This window comes from Salmo trutta, chromosome 31, assembly GCF_901001165.1.
Source record: "Salmo trutta chromosome 31, fSalTru1.1, whole genome shotgun sequence".
NCBI lineage: Eukaryota > Metazoa > Chordata > Actinopteri > Salmoniformes > Salmonidae > Salmo > Salmo trutta.
In genome coordinates this window covers 36,808,624-36,826,161 of record NC_042987.1, presented here as the reverse complement: position 1 = coordinate 36,826,161, position 17,538 = coordinate 36,808,624, and the positions used below count along the sequence as shown (strand labels likewise).

Genomic DNA, 17,538 nt, shown 5'->3' with positions numbered 1-17,538 from the left:
ACCATGTGATTATCTGAGGACAGTGCCCCGCTTCCAAAAGCATACAAACATTTTCCAACCAATTAGAGGAGTCACGAAAGTCAGAAATAGCGATCAAATTAATCACTTACCTTTGAAGATCTTCATCTGGTTGCAGTCACAAGAGTCCCAGCTACACAATACATTTTTGTTTTGTTCGATAAAGTCCCTCTTTATATCCCAAAAACTCAGTTTTGTTGGCCCGTTGTGTTCAGTAATCCACTGGCTCAAAGGCGGTCAAATCACGCAGACGAATATGTCCGAATAGTACCGGTAAAGTTTGTTGAAACATGTCAAACGATTTTTAGAATTAATCCTCAGGTTGTCAATTGTCTAAATACTCGATAATATTTCAACCGGACAATAGCGTATTCAATAGAAACGAAAAACAACTAAGGGTGCGCACTTGGTCATGTGCCAAACCAGCACTGCATGCTTCCTCAGTCCACTGACAGAAGGTCTCATTCTTCTTCATTTTTCGGAAAACAAGCCTTAAACAATGTCTAAAGACTGTTGACATCTATTGGAAGCCATAGGAACTGCAATCTGGGTCCTAACCCATTAGAAACTCAATAGGCATTCAATTGAAAACTTCCCACATCAAAAAAAATCCCACTTCCCGGATGGATTTTCCTCAGATTTTCACCTGCCATATCAGTTCTGTTATACTCACAGACATTATTTCAACGGTTTTGGAAACTTTAGAGTGTGTTCTATCCAAATCTAACCAATTCTATGCATATCATAGCTTCTGGGCCTGAGTAACAGGCAGTTAACTTTGGGCACGCTTTTCATCCAGACGTCGAAATACTTCCCCCAAGCCATAAGAAGTTAAAATCCGTGTTCAAAGAATGATTTAAGTCTGTCAATCAATCACACAGCATCGTCTGATCTGGGAATTTGCAGTGTGCCAGGCTTTTATGAGAGACAATTGTCATCGAAAGCAGCATTGGTTTGGTTGTTTTCGTTCAAGATTTGTACTGTAAGCCACATTGGTACTTGTGCTGATTCATTGACTTCGCTGTTTAAAGAAGTTAGAGATTGCACACATAAAAACCCTGACCACGACATGATTTGAACACACAACCTTCTGATCTGGAGTCAGACGCGCTACCATTGCGCCACGAGGTCTTGGACAAATTGCATCTTTGGAGGGGATGCCTAGTTCAGATTTCGTTGACTGTATCATTTGGAATGGAGGCCTGGTTCTCTGGGGAAATGTTCCATCTGACAATGCCCCCTCGTCAGCACGTGCCTCTGCCCGGCAGGTTAGGTGTATGAAAATAAGTCAATTCAGAGCCCGAATAGCTCAGTCGGTAGAGCATCAGACTTTTAATCTGAGGGTCCAGGGTTCAAGTCCCTGTTCAGGCACTGCTTTAATGTTCACCTTCTTCAGTAGGAAGTCTTTCAATTCTTGCCTTCTGTCAGATTTAAAAATGGCTTTACTGCGAAAGCATACCATGTGATTATCTGAGGACAGTGCCCCGCTTCCAAAAGCATACAAACATTTTCCAACCAATTAGAGGAGTCACGAAAGTCAGAAATAGCGATCAAATTAATCACTTAACTTTGAAGATCTTCATCTGGTTGCAGTCACAAGAGTCCCAGCTACACAATACATTTTTGTTTTGTTCGATAAAGTCCCTCTTTATATCCCAAAAACTCAGTTTTGTTGGCCCGTTGTGTTCAGTAATCCACTGGCTCAAAGGCGGTCAAATCACGCAGACGAATACGTCCGAATAGTACCGGTAAAGTTTGTTGAAACATGTCAAACGATTTTTAGAATTAATCCTCAGGTTGTCAATTGTCTAAATACTCGATAATATTTCAACCGGACAATAGCGTATTCAATAGAAACGAAAAACAACGAAGGGTGCGCACTTGGTCATGTGCCAAACCAGCACTGCATGCTTCCTCAGTCCACTGACAGAAGGTCTCATTCTTCTACATTTTTCAGAAAACAAGCCTTAAACAATGTCTAAAGACTGTTGACATCTATTGGAAGCCATAGGAACTGCAATCTGGGTCCTAACCCATTAGAAACTCAATAGGCATTCAATTGAAAACTTCCCACATCAAAAAAATCCCACTTCCCGGATGGATTTTCCTCAGATTTTCACCTGCCATATCAGTTCTGTTATACTCACAGACATTATTTCAACGGTTTTGGAAACTTTAGAGTGTGTTCTATCCGAATCAACCAATTCTATGCATATCATAGCTTCTGGGCCTGAGTAACAGGCAGTTAACCTCTTACATCTACACGTTCCGCTAGCGGAACGTCTGCTCCAATATCCAATGATGGGCGGGGCGCGAAATTCAAACTCCTCTAAATCCGAAAACTTACACTTTTCAAACATATGACTATGTTACAGCTATTTAAAGACAAGACTCTCCTTTATCTAACCAAACTGTCCGATTTCAAAAAGGCTTTACAGCGAAAGCAAAACATTAGATTATGTCAGCAGAGTACCCAGCCAGGAATAATCACACAGCCATTTTTCAAGCTAGCATATCATGTCACATAAACCCAAACCATATCTAAATGCAGCACTAACCTTTGATGATCTTCATCAGATGACACACCTAGGACATTGTGTTATACAATACATGCATGTCTGTTCAATCAAGTTCATATTTATATCAAAAACCAGCTTTTTACATTAGCATGTGACGTTCAGAACTAGCATTCCCACCGAACACTTCCGGTGATTTTACTAAATTACTCACGATAAACGTTCACAAAAAGCATAACAATTATTTTAAGAATTATAGATACAGAACTCCTCTATGCACTCGATATGTCCGATTTTAAAATAGCTTTTCGGATGAAGCACATTTTGCAATAATGTAAGTACATAGCCCGGCGTTACAGGGCTAGCTATTTAGACACCCACCCAGTGTAGCCTTCACCAAAATCACATTTCCTATAAGAAAAATGTTCTTACCTTGCTTGTTCTTCATCAGAATACACTGCCAGGACTTCTACTTCAATAACAAATGTAGGTTTGGTCCCAAATAATCCATCGTTATATCCAAACAGCGACGTTTTGTTCGTGCGTTCTAGACACTATCCCAACGCTAAATCTCGGCCACGAGCATGACGCAAAATATGACAAAAAATTTCGAAATATTCCATTACCGTACTTCGAAGCATGTCAACCGCTGTTTAAAACCAATATTTATGCAATTTATCTCGTAGAGAAGCGATAATATTCCGACCGGGAATCTGCCTGTCTGTAAACTGAGGAAAAAACCAAAAGCCGGGGGCGGGGCGTGTCACGCGCCTAAGGCTTAGTCCATTGACTGACCACTCAGCATTTGCTCTCGTGTGCTTCAGCCAGGGCTTTGAATGACATCATTCCTGTTTTTCCCGGGCTGTGAGACTCCATTGTTGACGTGAGAAGTGTCACGTAAGAGCAGAGATCCTTTGTAAACGATAGAGAGAATCAAGAAGGGCAAGAAATGTTCAGACAGGGTACTTCCTGAACAGAAGCATCTCAGGTTTTTGCCTGCCATAGGAGTTCTGTTATACTCACAGACACCATTCAAACAGTTTCAGAAACTTTGGAGTGTTTTCTCTCCAAAGCTAATAATTATATGCATATTCCAGTTTCTGGGCAGGACTAATAATCAGATTAAATCGGGTACGTTTTTTATCCAGCCGTGAAAATACTGCCCCCTAGATGTAACAGGTTAACTTTGGGCACGCTTTTCATCCAGACGTCGAAATACTTCCCCCAAGCCATAAGAAGTTAAAATCCGTGATCAAAGAATGATTTAAGTCTGTCAATCAATCACAGAGCATCGTCTGATCTGTGAATTTGCAGTGTTCCAGGCTTTTATGAGAGACAATTGTCATCGAAAGCAGCATTGGTTTGGTTGTTTTCGTTCAAGATTTGTACTGTAAGCCACATTGGTACTTGTGCTGATTCATTGACTTCGCTGTTTAAAGAAGTTAGAGATTGCACACATAAAAACCCTGACCACGACGTGATTTGAACACACAACCTTCTGATCTGGAGTTAGACGCGCTACCGTTGCGCCACGAGGTCCTGGACAAATTGCATCTTTGGAGGGGATGCCTAGTTCAGATTTCGTTGACTGTATCATTTGGAATGGAGGCCTGGTTCTCTGGGGAAATGTTCCATCTGACAATGCCCCCTCGTCAGCACGTGCCTCTGCCCGGCAGGTTAGGTATATGAAAATAAGTCAATTCAGAGCCCGAATAGCTCAGTCGGTAGAGCATCAGACTTTTAATCTGAGGGTCCAGGGTTCAAGTCCCTGTTCGGGCACTGCTTTAATGTTCACCTTCCTTCAGTAGGCAGTCTTTCAATTCTTGCCTTCTGTCAGATTTAAAAATGGCTTTACTGCGAAAGCATACCATGTGATTATCTGAGGACAGTGTCCCGCTTCCAAAAGCATACAAACATTTTCCAACCAATTAGAGGAGTCACGAAAGTCAGAAATAGCGATCAAATTAATCACTTAACTTTGAAGATCTTCATCTGGTTGCAGTCACAAGAGTCCCAGCTACACAATACATTTTTGTTTTATTCGATAAAGTCCCTCTTTATATCCCAAAAACGCAGTTTTGTTGGCCCGTTGTGTTCAGTAATCCACTGGCTCAAAGGCGGTCAAATCACGCAGACGAATACGTCCGAATAGTACCGGTAAAGTTTGTTGAAACATGTCAAACGATTTTTATAATTAATCCTCAGGTTGTCAATTGTCTAAATACTCGATAATATTTCAACCGGACAATAGCGTATTCAATAGAAACCAAAAACAACGAAGGGTGCGCACTTGGTCATGTGCCAAACCAGCACTGCATGCTTCCTCAGTCCACTGACAGAAGGTCTCATTCTTCTACATTTTTCGGAAAACAAGCCTTAAACAATGTCTAAAGACTGTTGACATCTATTGGAAGCCATAGGAACTGCAATCTGGGTCCTAACCCATTAGAAACTCAATAGGCATTCAATTGAAAACTTCCCACATCAAAAAAATCCCACTTCCCGGATGGATTTTCCTCAGATTTTCACCTGCCATATCAGTTCTGTTATACTCACAGACATTATTTCAACGGTTTTGGAAACTTTAGAGTGTGTTCTATCCAAATCAACCAATTCTATGCATATCATAGCTTCTGGGCCTGAGTAACAGGCAGTTAACTTTGGGCACGCTTTTCATCCAGACGTCGAAATACTTCCCCCAAGCCATAAGAAGTTAAAATCCGTGTTCAAAGAATGATTTAAGTGTGTCAATCAATCACACAGCATCGTCTGATCTGGGAATTTGCAGTGTGCCAGGCTTTTATGAGAGACAATTGTCATCGAAAGCAGCATTGGTTTGGTTGTTTTCCTTCAAGATTTGTACTGTAAGCCACATTGGTACTTGTGCTGATTCATTGACTTTGCTGTGTAAGGAAGGTAGAGATTGCACACATAAAATCCCTGACCACGACGTGATTTGAACACACAACCTTCTGATCTGGAGTCAGACGCGCTACCGTTGCGCCACGAGGTCTTGGACAAATTACATCTTTGGAGGGGATGCCTAGTTCAGATTTCGTTGACTGTATCATTTGGAATGGAGGCCTGGTTCTCTGGGGAAATGTTCCATCTGACAATGCCCCCTCGTCAGCACGTGCCTCTGCCCGGCAGGTTAGGTGTATGAAAATAAGTCAATTTAGAGACCGAATAGCTCAGTCGGTAGAGCATCAGACTTTTAATCTGAGGGTCCAGGGTTCAAGTCCCTGTTCGGGCGCTGCTTTAACCTGTTAGGGTATAGGGGGCAGTATTTTCACGGCTGGATAAAAAAATGTACCCGATTTAATCTGGTTACTAATCCTACCCAGTAACTACAATATGCATATACTTATTATATATGGATAGAAAACACCCTAAAGTTTCTAAAACTGTTTGTATGGTGTCTGTGAGTATAACAGAACTCATTTGGCAGGCAAAACCCTGAGACAGATTCTGACAGGAAGTGGATACCTGATGTGTTGAATTGACTTTAAGCCTATACCATTGAAAAACAAAGGGGGTGAGGAATGTTTTGGCACTTCCTATTGCTTCCACAAGATGTCCCCAGCCTTTACAAAGTGTTTTGAGTCTTCTACAGTGAGATCTGACTGAAGAAGAGCCTTGGAACGTGATGGCCCATTAGACACCTGGCGCGCGAGTTGATGGTGGGTACTCTCATTCCGAAACGTTTTAAAAGAGAACCCAATGGTCCGCCTTGAATTTTATTCATGTTCTGGTTAAAAAAGGCCCTAATGATTTATGCGATACAACGTTTGACATGTTTGAACGAACGTAAATATATTTTTTCCGTTCTTGAAGTGAAGTGAAGTCCGGCTGGCTTAGATCATGTGCTACAACACGGAGGTTTTTGGACATAAATGATGAGCTTTTTTGAACAAAACTACATTCGTTATGGACCTGGGATTCTTTGGAAGTGACATCTGATGAAGAGAATCAAAGGTAATGGATTATTTACATAGTATTTTCGATTTTAGATCTCTCCAACATGGCGGTTAGTCTGTATCGCAATGCGTATTTTTCTGGCGCAGTGCTCAGATTATTGCAGTGTGATTTCCCAGTAAGGTTATTTTTAAATCTGGCAAGTCGATTGCGTTCAAGAGATGTAAATCTATAATTCTTTGAATGACAATATAATATTTTACCAATGTTTTCTAATATTAATTAATTATTTTGTTGTCATGACTTGACTGCCGGTATTGGAGGGAAACGATTTCCTGAACATCAACGCCATAGTAAAACGCTGTTTTTGGATATAAATATGAACTTGATAGAACTAAAAATGCATGCATTGTCTAACATAATGTCCTAGGAGTGTCATCTGATGGAGATTGTAAAAGGTTAGTGCATAATTTTAGCTGATTTTATGGTTTTGGTGACGCCTGTCTTTGAATTGACAATACAGTACACACAGCTATTGTCAATGTACTCTCCTAACATAACCTAACTTTATGCTTTCGCCGTAAAACCTTTTTGAAATCGGACAACATGGTTAGATTAAGGAGATGTTTATCTTTCAAAGGGTGTCAGATAGTTGTATGTTTGAAAAACTTGAATTTTGACATTTATTAGGTTTCAAATTTGCCGCTCTTGAAATGCACCTGCTGTTGATAGGGTGCGCCACGGGTGGCACGCTAACGTCCCACATAGCCCCAAGAAGTTTTAACTTCTTATGGCTTGGGGGAAGTATTTCGACGTCTGGATGAAAAGCGTGCCCAAAGTTAACTGCCTGTTACTCAGGCCCAGAAGCTAGGATATGCATAGAATTGGTTGATTTGGATAGAACACACTCTAAAGTTTACAAACCCGTTCAAATGATGTCTGTGAGTATAACAGAACTGATATGGCAGGTGAAAATCTGAGGAAAATCCATCCGGGAAGTGGGATTTTTTTGATGTGGGAAGTTTTCAATTGAATGCCTATTGAGTTTCTAATGGGTTAGGACCCAGATTGCAGTTCCTATGGCTTCCAATAGATGTCAACAGTCTTTAGACATTGTTTAAGGCTTGTTTTCCGAAAAATGAAGAAGAATGAGACCTTCTGTCAGTGGACTGAGGAAGCATGCAGTGCTGGTTTGGCACATGACCAAGTGCGCACCCTTCGTTGTTTTTCGTTTCTATTGAATACGCTATTGTCCGGTTGAAATATTATCGAGTATTTAGACAATTGACAACCTGAGGATTAAAGAAGTTAGAGATTGCACACATAAAAATCTTGACCACGACGTGATTTGAGCACACAACCTTCTGATCTGGAGTCAGACGTGCTACTATTGCACCACGAGGTCTTGGACAAATTGCATCTTTGGAGGGGATGCCTAGTTCAGATTTCATTGACTGTATCATTTGGAATGGAGACTGGTTCTCTGGGGAAATGTGCCATCTGACAATGCCCCCTCGTCAGCACGTGCCTCTGCCCGGCAGATTAGGTGTATGAAAATAAGTAAATGAGGAGCCCGAATAGCTCAGTCGGTAGAGCATCAGACTTTTAATCTGAGGGTCCAGGGTTCAAGTCCCTGTTTGGGTGCTGCTTTAATGTTCACCTTCCTTCAGTAGGCAGTCCAGATGTCGAAATACTTCCCCCAAGCCATAAGAAGTTAATGTTGCTGTTAGTGTTAAATTTGCTGTTACTGTTAGTTGTAATGTTGCTGTTGCTGTTAATGTTACTGTTGCTGTTGCTGTTACTGTTACTGTTGCTGTTGCTGTTGCTGTTAGTGGTAATGTTGCTGTTGCTATTGCTATTGCTGTTACTGTTGCTGTTACTGGTAGTGGTAATGTTTCTGTTGCTGTTACTGTTACTGTTAATGTTGCTGTTGCTGTTACTGTTGCTGTTAGTGTTGCTGTTAATGTTGCTGTTACTGTTAGTGTTGCTGTTAATGTTGCTGTTACTGTTAATGTTGCTGTTGCTGTTAATTTTGCTGTTACTGTTAGTGTTGCTGTTGCTGTTAATTTTGCTGTTGCTGTTTCTGTTACTGTTAATGTTACTGTTAGTGTTGCTGTTGCTGTTAATGTTGCTTTTGCTGTTAATGTTGCTGTTGCTGTTAATGTTACTGTTAGTGTTGCTGTTACTGTTACTGTTACTGTTGCTGTTGCTGTTGCTGTTAATGTTGCTGTTACTGTTACTGTTACTGTCTTGTATTGGCTATTTTGTTTGTATCACTATAGACAGACAGATCCCAGACAGATAGGCAGACAGACAGTGGGATCAAAAGATTGATGTTTGGATAGATAGATACATGGCTTTTCCTAAATGTACAAGGAGTTCTCCCCTTCCAACATAGATGGACCACAACTAATATATATACACTGAGTTGATAAAACATTAGGAACATCTCACTAATATTGAGTTGCACCCCCCTTTTGCCCTCAGAACAGCTTCAATTCGTTAGGGCATGGACTCCAGCGTTCCACAGGGATGCTGGCCCATGTTAACTTCAATGCTTCCCACAGTTGTGTCAGGTTGGCTGGATGTCCTTTGGTTGGTGGACCATTCTTGATAACTGTGAAAACCCCAACAGCATTGCAGTTCTTGACACAAACCGGTGTGCCTGGCACCTACTCACGTACCCCATTCAAAGGCAGATAAATATTTTGTCTTGCCCATTCACCTTCTGAATGGTACACATACGTAATCTATGTCTTAATTGTCTCAAGACTTTAAAATCCGTCTTTAACCTGTCTCCTCCACTTCATCTACACTGACTGAAGTGGATTTAACAAATGACATCAATAAGGGATCATAGACTGACCAGGTGAATCCAGGTGAAAGCAATGTCCTGGAAATGTTTTGTACACTCAGTGTATAAGAAAGCTACTGCCCCTGTTTCCTAACCTTTCCTTTTCCAGGGCCTTCTTTGTTCATGACACAGTGGCACAGAAAGGTTAGGACCCCGAGCAGCCACCCCTACCTGATGATATAGAGGAAGAGGATGAAAACTCTGAAGATTAGAAGACCGGTCAAAAGGACTCTGTGAAGATTAAAAGACTGGTCAAAAGGACTGTGAAGATCAGAAGACTGGTCAAAAGGACTCTGTGAGGATTAGAAGACTGGTCAAAGGGACTCTGTGAGGATTAGAAGACTGGTCAAAGGGACTCTGTGAAGATTAAAAGACTGGTCAAAAGGACTGTGAAGATCAGAAGACTGGTCAAAAGGACTCTGTGAGGATTAGAAGACTAGTCAAAAGGACTCTGTGAGGATTAGAAGACTGGTCAAAGGGACTCTGTGAGGATTAGAAGACTGGTCAAAAGGACTCTGTGAGGATAAGAAGACTGGTCAAATGGACTCTGTGAGGATTAGAAGACTGGTCAAAAGGACTCTGTGAGGATTAGAAGACTGGTCAAAAGGACTCTGTGAGGATTAGAAGACTGGTCAAAAGGACTCTGTGAGGATTAGAAGACTGGTCAAAAGGACTCTGTGAAGATTAGAAAACTGGTCCATCATGGGCATATAGCTAAGTACTAGATTGAGATTTCAAGTTAGGATTGTGCTCATGCTGTATTTGGCATTGTCCTTTGCGAAAAATTCTCTGAACACATTGATAATATCAGGTAAAAAATTGGAATGACATTTTAGAACCTTTACTTGACTGCCACAGTGATAGGTCTGATACTTGTCTGATCAGCAGCGCAACAATATGGGTCGTGCTGAAGGTTAAAGCCACGGAGAATAGCTTTTAAGAACAGTCCTATTGTCAATTAATTGTAGTCTAGTCTCGTTACAGCCTTAGTAGCTGGTTTCATTCTTGGTGCTGAGATTGTAGTCACACAACCTACTGTATTCCATGGAAGCCACACAAGTGAAGGTGTAGCCAGGACAAAAGCTCCAAGATGGAAAGACAACATACGGAACAGGGTTCTAGAAAACCCTGGATCACCTTTGGGGCTGCAGTCTCTCCAATCTCAGGCTTTGGAGAGTCAATTCTTCCATATCTTTGCTGCCATATATCTACAGTGACACATTGCAGAGTTACAACATTCTTGTGTGTGTGTGTGTGTGTCTGTTTGCATGTGTGTTTGTGTGTGTGTCTGTTTGCATGTGTGTGTGTGTTTGTGTGCGTGTGTGTGTGTGTGTATGTGTGTGTATGTGTGTGTGTGCATGTGTGTGTGTATGATGTGTGTGTGTGTGTGCATGTGTGTGTGTGTGTGTGTGTGTGTGTGTGTGTGTGTGTGTGTGCATGTATGTGTGTGTCTGTGCGTGTGTGTGTGTGTTTGCGTGTGTGTGTGTATGTGTGTGTTTGCGTGTGTGTGCGTGTGCGTGTCTGTGTATGTCTGTTTGCGTGTATGTGAACGATCGATGTTGGATGGTGTTTTCAGACAATAATAGAAAACATAACGTTATACAGGCTGATTGGTATAACCAACCTTATATGGAAGTTTAGGACTGACCTTTTTTGACCGGGTCTATTTTTATTGATGCAATATGCCGCCATTTTTCCAAGCCGTAATGCAAAGTGCTCCATCCTAGCGTGACCTGATTGTAGGTAACGACATGAGATGCTGTGTTTCCATTGATAACATCTGGTGAAAACACTGTGGAATAACCTCTCCAGCTGTGTGATTCTCTCTGTTGCACACTGCCAAAATGGTTCTCTCAAATAAATTGGCTGGAATTGAGTGACATTTACGGCCAGGGTAATAGTATCAATATTCATGTGCCAGGGTAATATCATCAATATTCATGGACCAGGGTAATAGCATCAATATTCATGTGCCAGGGTAATAATCAATATTCATGGACCAGGATTAGTAGCTTCAATATTCATGCGCCAGTGTAATAGCATCAGAATTAATGGACCAGGGTAATAGCATCAATATCCATGAGCCAGGGTAATAATCAATATTCATGGGCCAGGATTAGTAGCATCAATATTCATGGGTTTATTAGAAGATCGCTTATTGGGAGCAGCAAATGGTGAGCAGACTTGCATTTCTATCTTTCTGGCCCTCACTTTCTCATTCCCCATCTCTTTCTTCTCGCTCTCTCTCTCTCTCTCTCTCTCTCTCTCTGTAGCTCTCTCTCTGTATCACTCTCTCTCTCTCTGTAGCTCTCTCTCTCGCTCTGTATCTCTCTCTCACTCTGTATCTCTCTCTGTATCTCTCTGTAGCTCTCTCTCTGTATTACTCTCTGTATCTCTCTCTGTAGCTCTCTCTGTAGCTCTCTGTATCACTCTCTGTATCTCTCCCTGTAGCTCTCTCTCTGTATCACTCTCTCTGTATCACTCTCTGTAGCTCTCTCTCTCACTGTATCTCTCTCTCGCTCTGTATCTCTCTCTCGCTCTGTATCTCTCTCTCGCTCTGTAGCTCTCTCTCTGTATCACTCTCTGTAGCTCTCTCTCTGTATCTCTCTCTGTATCACTCTCTGTAGCTCTCTCTCTGTAGCTCTCTCTCTGTATCACTCTCTGTATCTCTCTCTGTAGCTCTCTCTCTGTATCACGCTCTGTAGCTCTCTCGCTCGCTCTGTATCTCTCTCTCGCTCTGTATCTCTCTCTGTAGCTCTCTCTCTCTGTATCACTCTCTGTATCTCTCTCTGTAGCTCTCTCTCACTCTCTCTCTCTCTCTTTCTGTAGCTCTCTCTCTGTAGCTCTCTCTGTATCTCTCTGTAGCTCTCTCTCTGTAGCTCTCTCTGTATCTCTCTCTCCGTAGCTCTCTCTCTATATCTCTTTGTATCACTCTCTGTATCTCTCTCTGTAGCTCTCTCTCTGTATCACTTTCTGTAGCTCTCTTCTCTCGCCCTGTATCTCTCTCTCGCTCTGTATCTCTCTCTCTCTGTATCTCTCTCTATATCTCTCTCTCTGTAGCTCTCTCTATATATATATCTCTCTCTGTAGCTCTCTCTGTAGTTCTCTCTCTGTAGCGCTCACTCTATAGCTCTCTCTCTGTAGCTCTCCCTCTCTGTATCTCTCTCTGTATCTCTCTCTGTATCTCTCTCTCCCTCTCTCTCTCTCTGTAGCTCTCTCTCTGTAGCTCAATTCAATTCCCTTTAAGGGCTTTCTTGGCATGGGAAACATATGTTTACATTGTCAAAGCAAGTGAAATCTTGCTGCTGTGATGGCACACTGTGGTATTTCACCTGATAGATATGGGAGTTTATCAAAATTTGATTTGTTTTCGAATTCTTTGTGGGTCTGTGTAACCTGAGGGAAATATGTGTCTCTAATATGGTCATACATTTGGCAGAAGGTTAGGATGTGCAGCTCAGTTTCCACCTCATTTTGTGGGCAGTGTGCACCAAGCCTGTCTTCTCTTGAGAGCCAGGTCTGCCTTCAGCGGCCTTTCTCAAAAGCAAGGCTATGCTCACTGAGTCTGTACATAGTCAAAGATGTCCTTAAGTTTGGGTCAGTCACAGTGGTCAGGTATTCTGCCACTGTGTACTCTCTGTTTAGGGACAAATAGCATTCTAGTTTGATATGTTTTTTTGTAAATTCTTTACAATGTGTCAAGTAATTATGTTTTTGTTTTCTCATGATTTGGTTGCGTCTAATTGTGTTGCTGTCCTGTGGCTCTGTGGGGTTTGTTTGTGTTTGTGAACAGAGCCCCAGGACCAGCTTGCTTAGGGAACTTTTCTCCAGGTTAATCTCTCCGTAGGTGATAGCTTTGTTATGGAAGGTTTGGGAATTGCTTCCTTTTAGGTGGTTATAGAATTGAACTGCTCTTTTCTAGATTTGTATAATTAGCGGGCATCGGACTAATTCTGCTCTGCATGCATTATTTGGTGTTTTACGTTGTACACAGAGGATATTTTTGAGGAATTCTGCATGGATAGTCTCAATTTGGTGTTTGTCCCATTTTGTGAATTATTGGTTGGTGAGTGGACCCCAGACCTCACAACCATAAAGGGCAATGGGTTCTATAACTGATTCAAGTATTTTAAGCCAGATCCTAATTGGTATGTCAAATTTTATGTTCCTGATGGCATAGAAGGTCCTTCTTGTCTTGTCTCTCAGATCGTTCACAGCTTTGTGGAAGTTACCTGTGGCGCTGATTTTTAGGCCGAGGTACGTATAGTTTTTTGTGTGCTCTAGGGCAACGGTGTCTAGATGTAATTTGTATTCGTGGTCCTGGTCCATTATTTCTGTCTTACTGAGACTTACTGTCAGGGCCCAGGTCTGACAGAATATGTGCAGAAGATCTAGGTGCTGCTGTAGGCCCTCCTTGGTTGGGGCAAGAAGCACCAGATCATCAGCAAACAGTAGACATTTTACTTCAGATTCTAGTAGGGTGAGGACGGGTGCTGCAGACTGTTCTAGTGCCCTCGCCAATTCGTTGATATATATGTTGAAGAGGGTGGGGTTTAAGCTGCATCCCTGTCTCACCCCACGACCCTGTGGAAAGAAATGTGTGTTTTTTTTGCCAATTTTAACCGCACACTTGTTGTTTGTGTACATGGATTTTATAATGTTGTATGTTTTTCCCCCCAACACAACTTTCCATCAGTTTGTATAGCAGACCCTCAGTGGTTTATCCATACATCTCCGTTTTGGATAGGTAACTCTTCGTGTTGTTGTTTGTTGAGAGTTTTCCAATTTTCCCAGAAGTGGTTAGATTCTATGGATTCTTCAGTTACATTGAGCTGATTTCTGATGTGCTGTTCCTTCTTTTTCCGTAGTGTATTTCTGTATTGTTTTAGTGATTCACCATAGTAAAGGCGTAGGCTCAGGTTTTCTGGGTCTCTGTCACGTCCTGACCAGCAGAGGGAGTAATTGTATTAGTTTTGGTCAGGACGTGGCAGAGGTTTTGTGTTGTGTGTAGGTTGGGCGCTGGACTCTCAATTGGAGGCAGGTGTTTCAAGTTGCCTCTGATTGGGAGTCCTATAAACAGGTGTGTGTTTTTCTTTGTGGTTGTGGGTAGTTGTTTGTGAGCACTGCTTTGTTTAGCCTGCCACACTGTTCGTGTCGTGAGTATTGTTTATTGTTTTTTTCCTGTGGATGCTATTACTTGTGTTTTATTAAAAAAGATGAGTATCCACATTCCCGCTGCGTATTGGTCCTCCCTTCAACACAAAGACATATTCTGTGATAGTCTCTATGTTTTTGGTTGGATCGGTTTCTCAATTTCTTTCTTAGGTTTTTGCATTCTTCATCAAACCATTTGTCATAGTTGTTCATTTTCTTAGGTTGTCTGCTTGCAATTCTTAGATTTGATAGGGAAGCTTAGAGGTCAAATATACTGTTTAGGTTTGCTACTGCCAAGTTTACACCTTCAGTAGTGTCTTGCTCTCTCACTCTCCAGTTTCCTGCTCTCTCTCTCTCATGTCTTGCTCTCTCTCCAGTTTGCTGCTCTCTCTCTCCAGTTTCCTTCTCTCTCTCTCTCTCTCTCGCGCACTCTCCAATTTCCTGCTCTCTCTATCTCTCTCTTTCCCGTGTCCTGCTCTCGCTCTCTCTCCAGTTTCCTACTCTCTAGCTCCAGTTTCCTTCTCTCCCGTTTCCTGCTCTCTCTTTCTCTCTCTCCTGTGTCCTGCTCTCTCTCTCTCTCTCTCGCTCTCTCTCCAGTTTCCTGCTCTCTCTCTCCAGTTTCCTGCTCTCTCTCTCCAGTTTCCTGCTCTCTCTCTCCAGTTTCCTGCTCTCTCTCTCTCTCTCTCTCCCATGTCCTGCTCTCTCTCTCTCTCCCGTGTCATGCTCTCTCTCTCTCTCTCTCTCCAGTTTCCTGCTTTCTCTCCCGTGTCATGCTCTCGCTCTCTCTCTCTCCAGTGTCCTGCTCTCTCTCTCTCTCTCTCTCTCTCTCTCTCTCTCTCTCTCTCTCTCTCCAGTTTCCTTTCTTTCTCTCTCTCTCTCTCTCTCTCTCTCTCTCTCTCTCTCTCTCTCTCTCTCTCTCTCTCTCTCTCTCCAGTGGTGCAGACTATGGAGCTATTACTGGAATCCACATCGGTGAGATGTTACGTTTTCCCCATCCCTAACCCTGGAAAAGGTATCAACTCCTTACTCTCAATAAGATCCAGACACGGAATGAAAAGACCATGCAGGGTCTGAACTGGAACCAGAAATCGATCCGGACATTTCTAACACATCGGCCCATTTTTAGACAGGCCCAAATATGTACCAGCCCGTCTGGCATTTGCCCGAACTTCCATATGGCAGCTCTATTTACAAATCAGATTATTCAATCAGTATGTGGTCCAAAGAGCTATAGAGGAAGCCGAGGAAAGCCAATGAGGTTTGAACAGCCAGATATCGTTTATCCCATTTCTCAAGATCCCTTCGATGTGTTTGGTGTGTGTGTGTGTGTGTGGGACAGAGATAGTTAATCCAAACTTAAAATGCATTTCCCAGAAGGACTAGTAGAAACCATGGGTGTCTGATCATTGTTCAGTGTCACAGGTGCATTATTAGGTTTCAAGCAGCATGATCATGAGAAGAATAGATACCCACATAGTTGAATGGATACCCGCATAGTTGAATGGATACCCGCATAGTTGAATATATACCCGCATATTTGAATATATACCCGCATATTTGATGTCAATGGCATCCTCATGTTTTATTTTACAGTCATGGTTCAGGTTTGACTGAGTTAAAGGGGAATGGAAACATGAAACATACTTCCTAAAGTGTTTCCATTCCCCTTTAAGTGTCAAGTGTTTTTTTATGTCTGGCACAGCGGTCTAAGACACTGCATCTCAGTGCAAGCGGTGTCATTGCAGTGCCTGGTTCAAATCCAGGCTGCATCACATCCGGCTGTGATTGGGAGTCCCATAAGGTGGTGAACAATTGGCCCACCATCGTCTGGGTTTGGTTGGGGTAGGCCGTCATTGTAAATAACATTTGTTCTTAACTGACTTGCCTAGTTAAATAAAGGTGAAATAAATAAAAATAAAAATACATGAGATATGACCTGCTGTAACTTCAGCAGCCAGACTACACATTAATTACAGCAGGTCATATCTCATGTATAGTCTGTCTGAGCAGATTCCAAACCAGGATGTGGTCACACCAGAATGTGGTTAAACCAGGATGTGGTCAAACCAGGATGTGATGTGGTCAAACCAGGATGTGGTAGTCCCAAGTACTATTGATTACTTAATGGATGCCACAATACTGACCACATGCTAGCTACAAGAACTAGTGGGGGATGACATGTGAAAGTGCACTGAAGTACTGTAGATGTTTTAGAAGGGAAATTAGCATCGGGAAACTTCAGAGTTGAAGGAGGATGTAGTGTGCACTTTATAGTAGTTAATCATTTTAATAATATAGTACTAATCATTTTTTTTTCTCTCAAACGGGTAGGGGTCAAAATACTGACACCCCTAAAGATTAGTAGAAATAAAGTAGTTGAAAGTTTAGCATTTAGTCCTATATTCCTAGTACACAATGACTACATCAAGCTGGTGACTCTACAAACTTGCTGGATGCATTTGCAGTGTTTCAGATTATTTTGTGCTCAATAGAAATTAATGGTAAATAATGTATTGTGTAATTTTTGGAGTCACTTTTATTGTAAATAAGAATATAATATGTTTCTAAACACATCTAATGTGGATGCTACCATGATTACGGATAATCCTGAATGCATCATGAATAATGATGAGTGAGAAAGTTACAGAGGGTCAAATATCATATGCCCAAGACATGCTAACCTCTCACCATTACCAATAACAGGGAAGGTTAGCATGTCTTGGGGGTATGGTCTCTAACCTCTCAACATTACCAATAACAGGGAAGGTTAGCATGTCTTGGGGGTATGACCTTTGAGTCTAAAGAGGACGAGCCAGTAGATGGGAGGAGCCAACCAGACCCCGACTTACCTGGAGGTGGCTCCATACCGCAGGGACCCCAAAGAGGGACATCGCTATTCCTGCTGGGTGAGGAGTACACAGACAATTGGCCAGTGTTAACTAGTATTGTTTTTTTCAGTGTAGCATGATTCAGGTGTTAAATTAACTCTGTAAGTAGTAAATTAACACTCAGTGGTGTAAAATAACCCCAATGTTGGTGTTAATAACCAGAGTTGGACCAAAACCACGACCATCATTATCA

At 42.0% G+C, this 17,538-nt stretch overlaps 7 non-coding genes across 7 annotated transcripts; 4 read left to right on the top strand and 3 right to left on the bottom strand.

The window, feature by feature from the left end:
• Window positions 1-1,077: 1,077 nt before the first annotated feature.
• trnaw-cca (transfer RNA tryptophan (anticodon CCA)) lies at window positions 1,078-1,149 on the bottom strand. The gene has a single exon. It is a non-coding gene; the product is annotated as a tRNA-Trp (tRNA).
• Window positions 1,150-1,316: 167 nt separating this feature from the next.
• On the top strand, window positions 1,317-1,389 carry trnak-uuu (transfer RNA lysine (anticodon UUU)). Its single transcript has one exon. It is a non-coding gene; the product is annotated as a tRNA-Lys (tRNA).
• Window positions 1,390-4,001: 2,612 nt separating this feature from the next.
• On the bottom strand, window positions 4,002-4,073 carry trnaw-cca (transfer RNA tryptophan (anticodon CCA)). Its single transcript has one exon. It is a non-coding gene; the product is annotated as a tRNA-Trp (tRNA).
• A 167-nt stretch (window positions 4,074-4,240) lies between these two features.
• On the top strand, window positions 4,241-4,313 carry trnak-uuu (transfer RNA lysine (anticodon UUU)). The gene has a single exon. It is a non-coding gene; the product is annotated as a tRNA-Lys (tRNA).
• A 1,162-nt stretch (window positions 4,314-5,475) lies between these two features.
• trnaw-cca (transfer RNA tryptophan (anticodon CCA)) lies at window positions 5,476-5,547 on the bottom strand. Its single transcript has one exon. It is a non-coding gene; the product is annotated as a tRNA-Trp (tRNA).
• Window positions 5,548-5,714: 167 nt separating this feature from the next.
• trnak-uuu (transfer RNA lysine (anticodon UUU)) lies at window positions 5,715-5,787 on the top strand. The gene has a single exon. It is a non-coding gene; the product is annotated as a tRNA-Lys (tRNA).
• Window positions 5,788-8,020: 2,233 nt separating this feature from the next.
• Window positions 8,021-8,093, top strand: trnak-uuu (transfer RNA lysine (anticodon UUU)). The gene has a single exon. It is a non-coding gene; the product is annotated as a tRNA-Lys (tRNA).
• The last annotated feature ends 9,445 nt before the right edge of the window (window positions 8,094-17,538 follow it).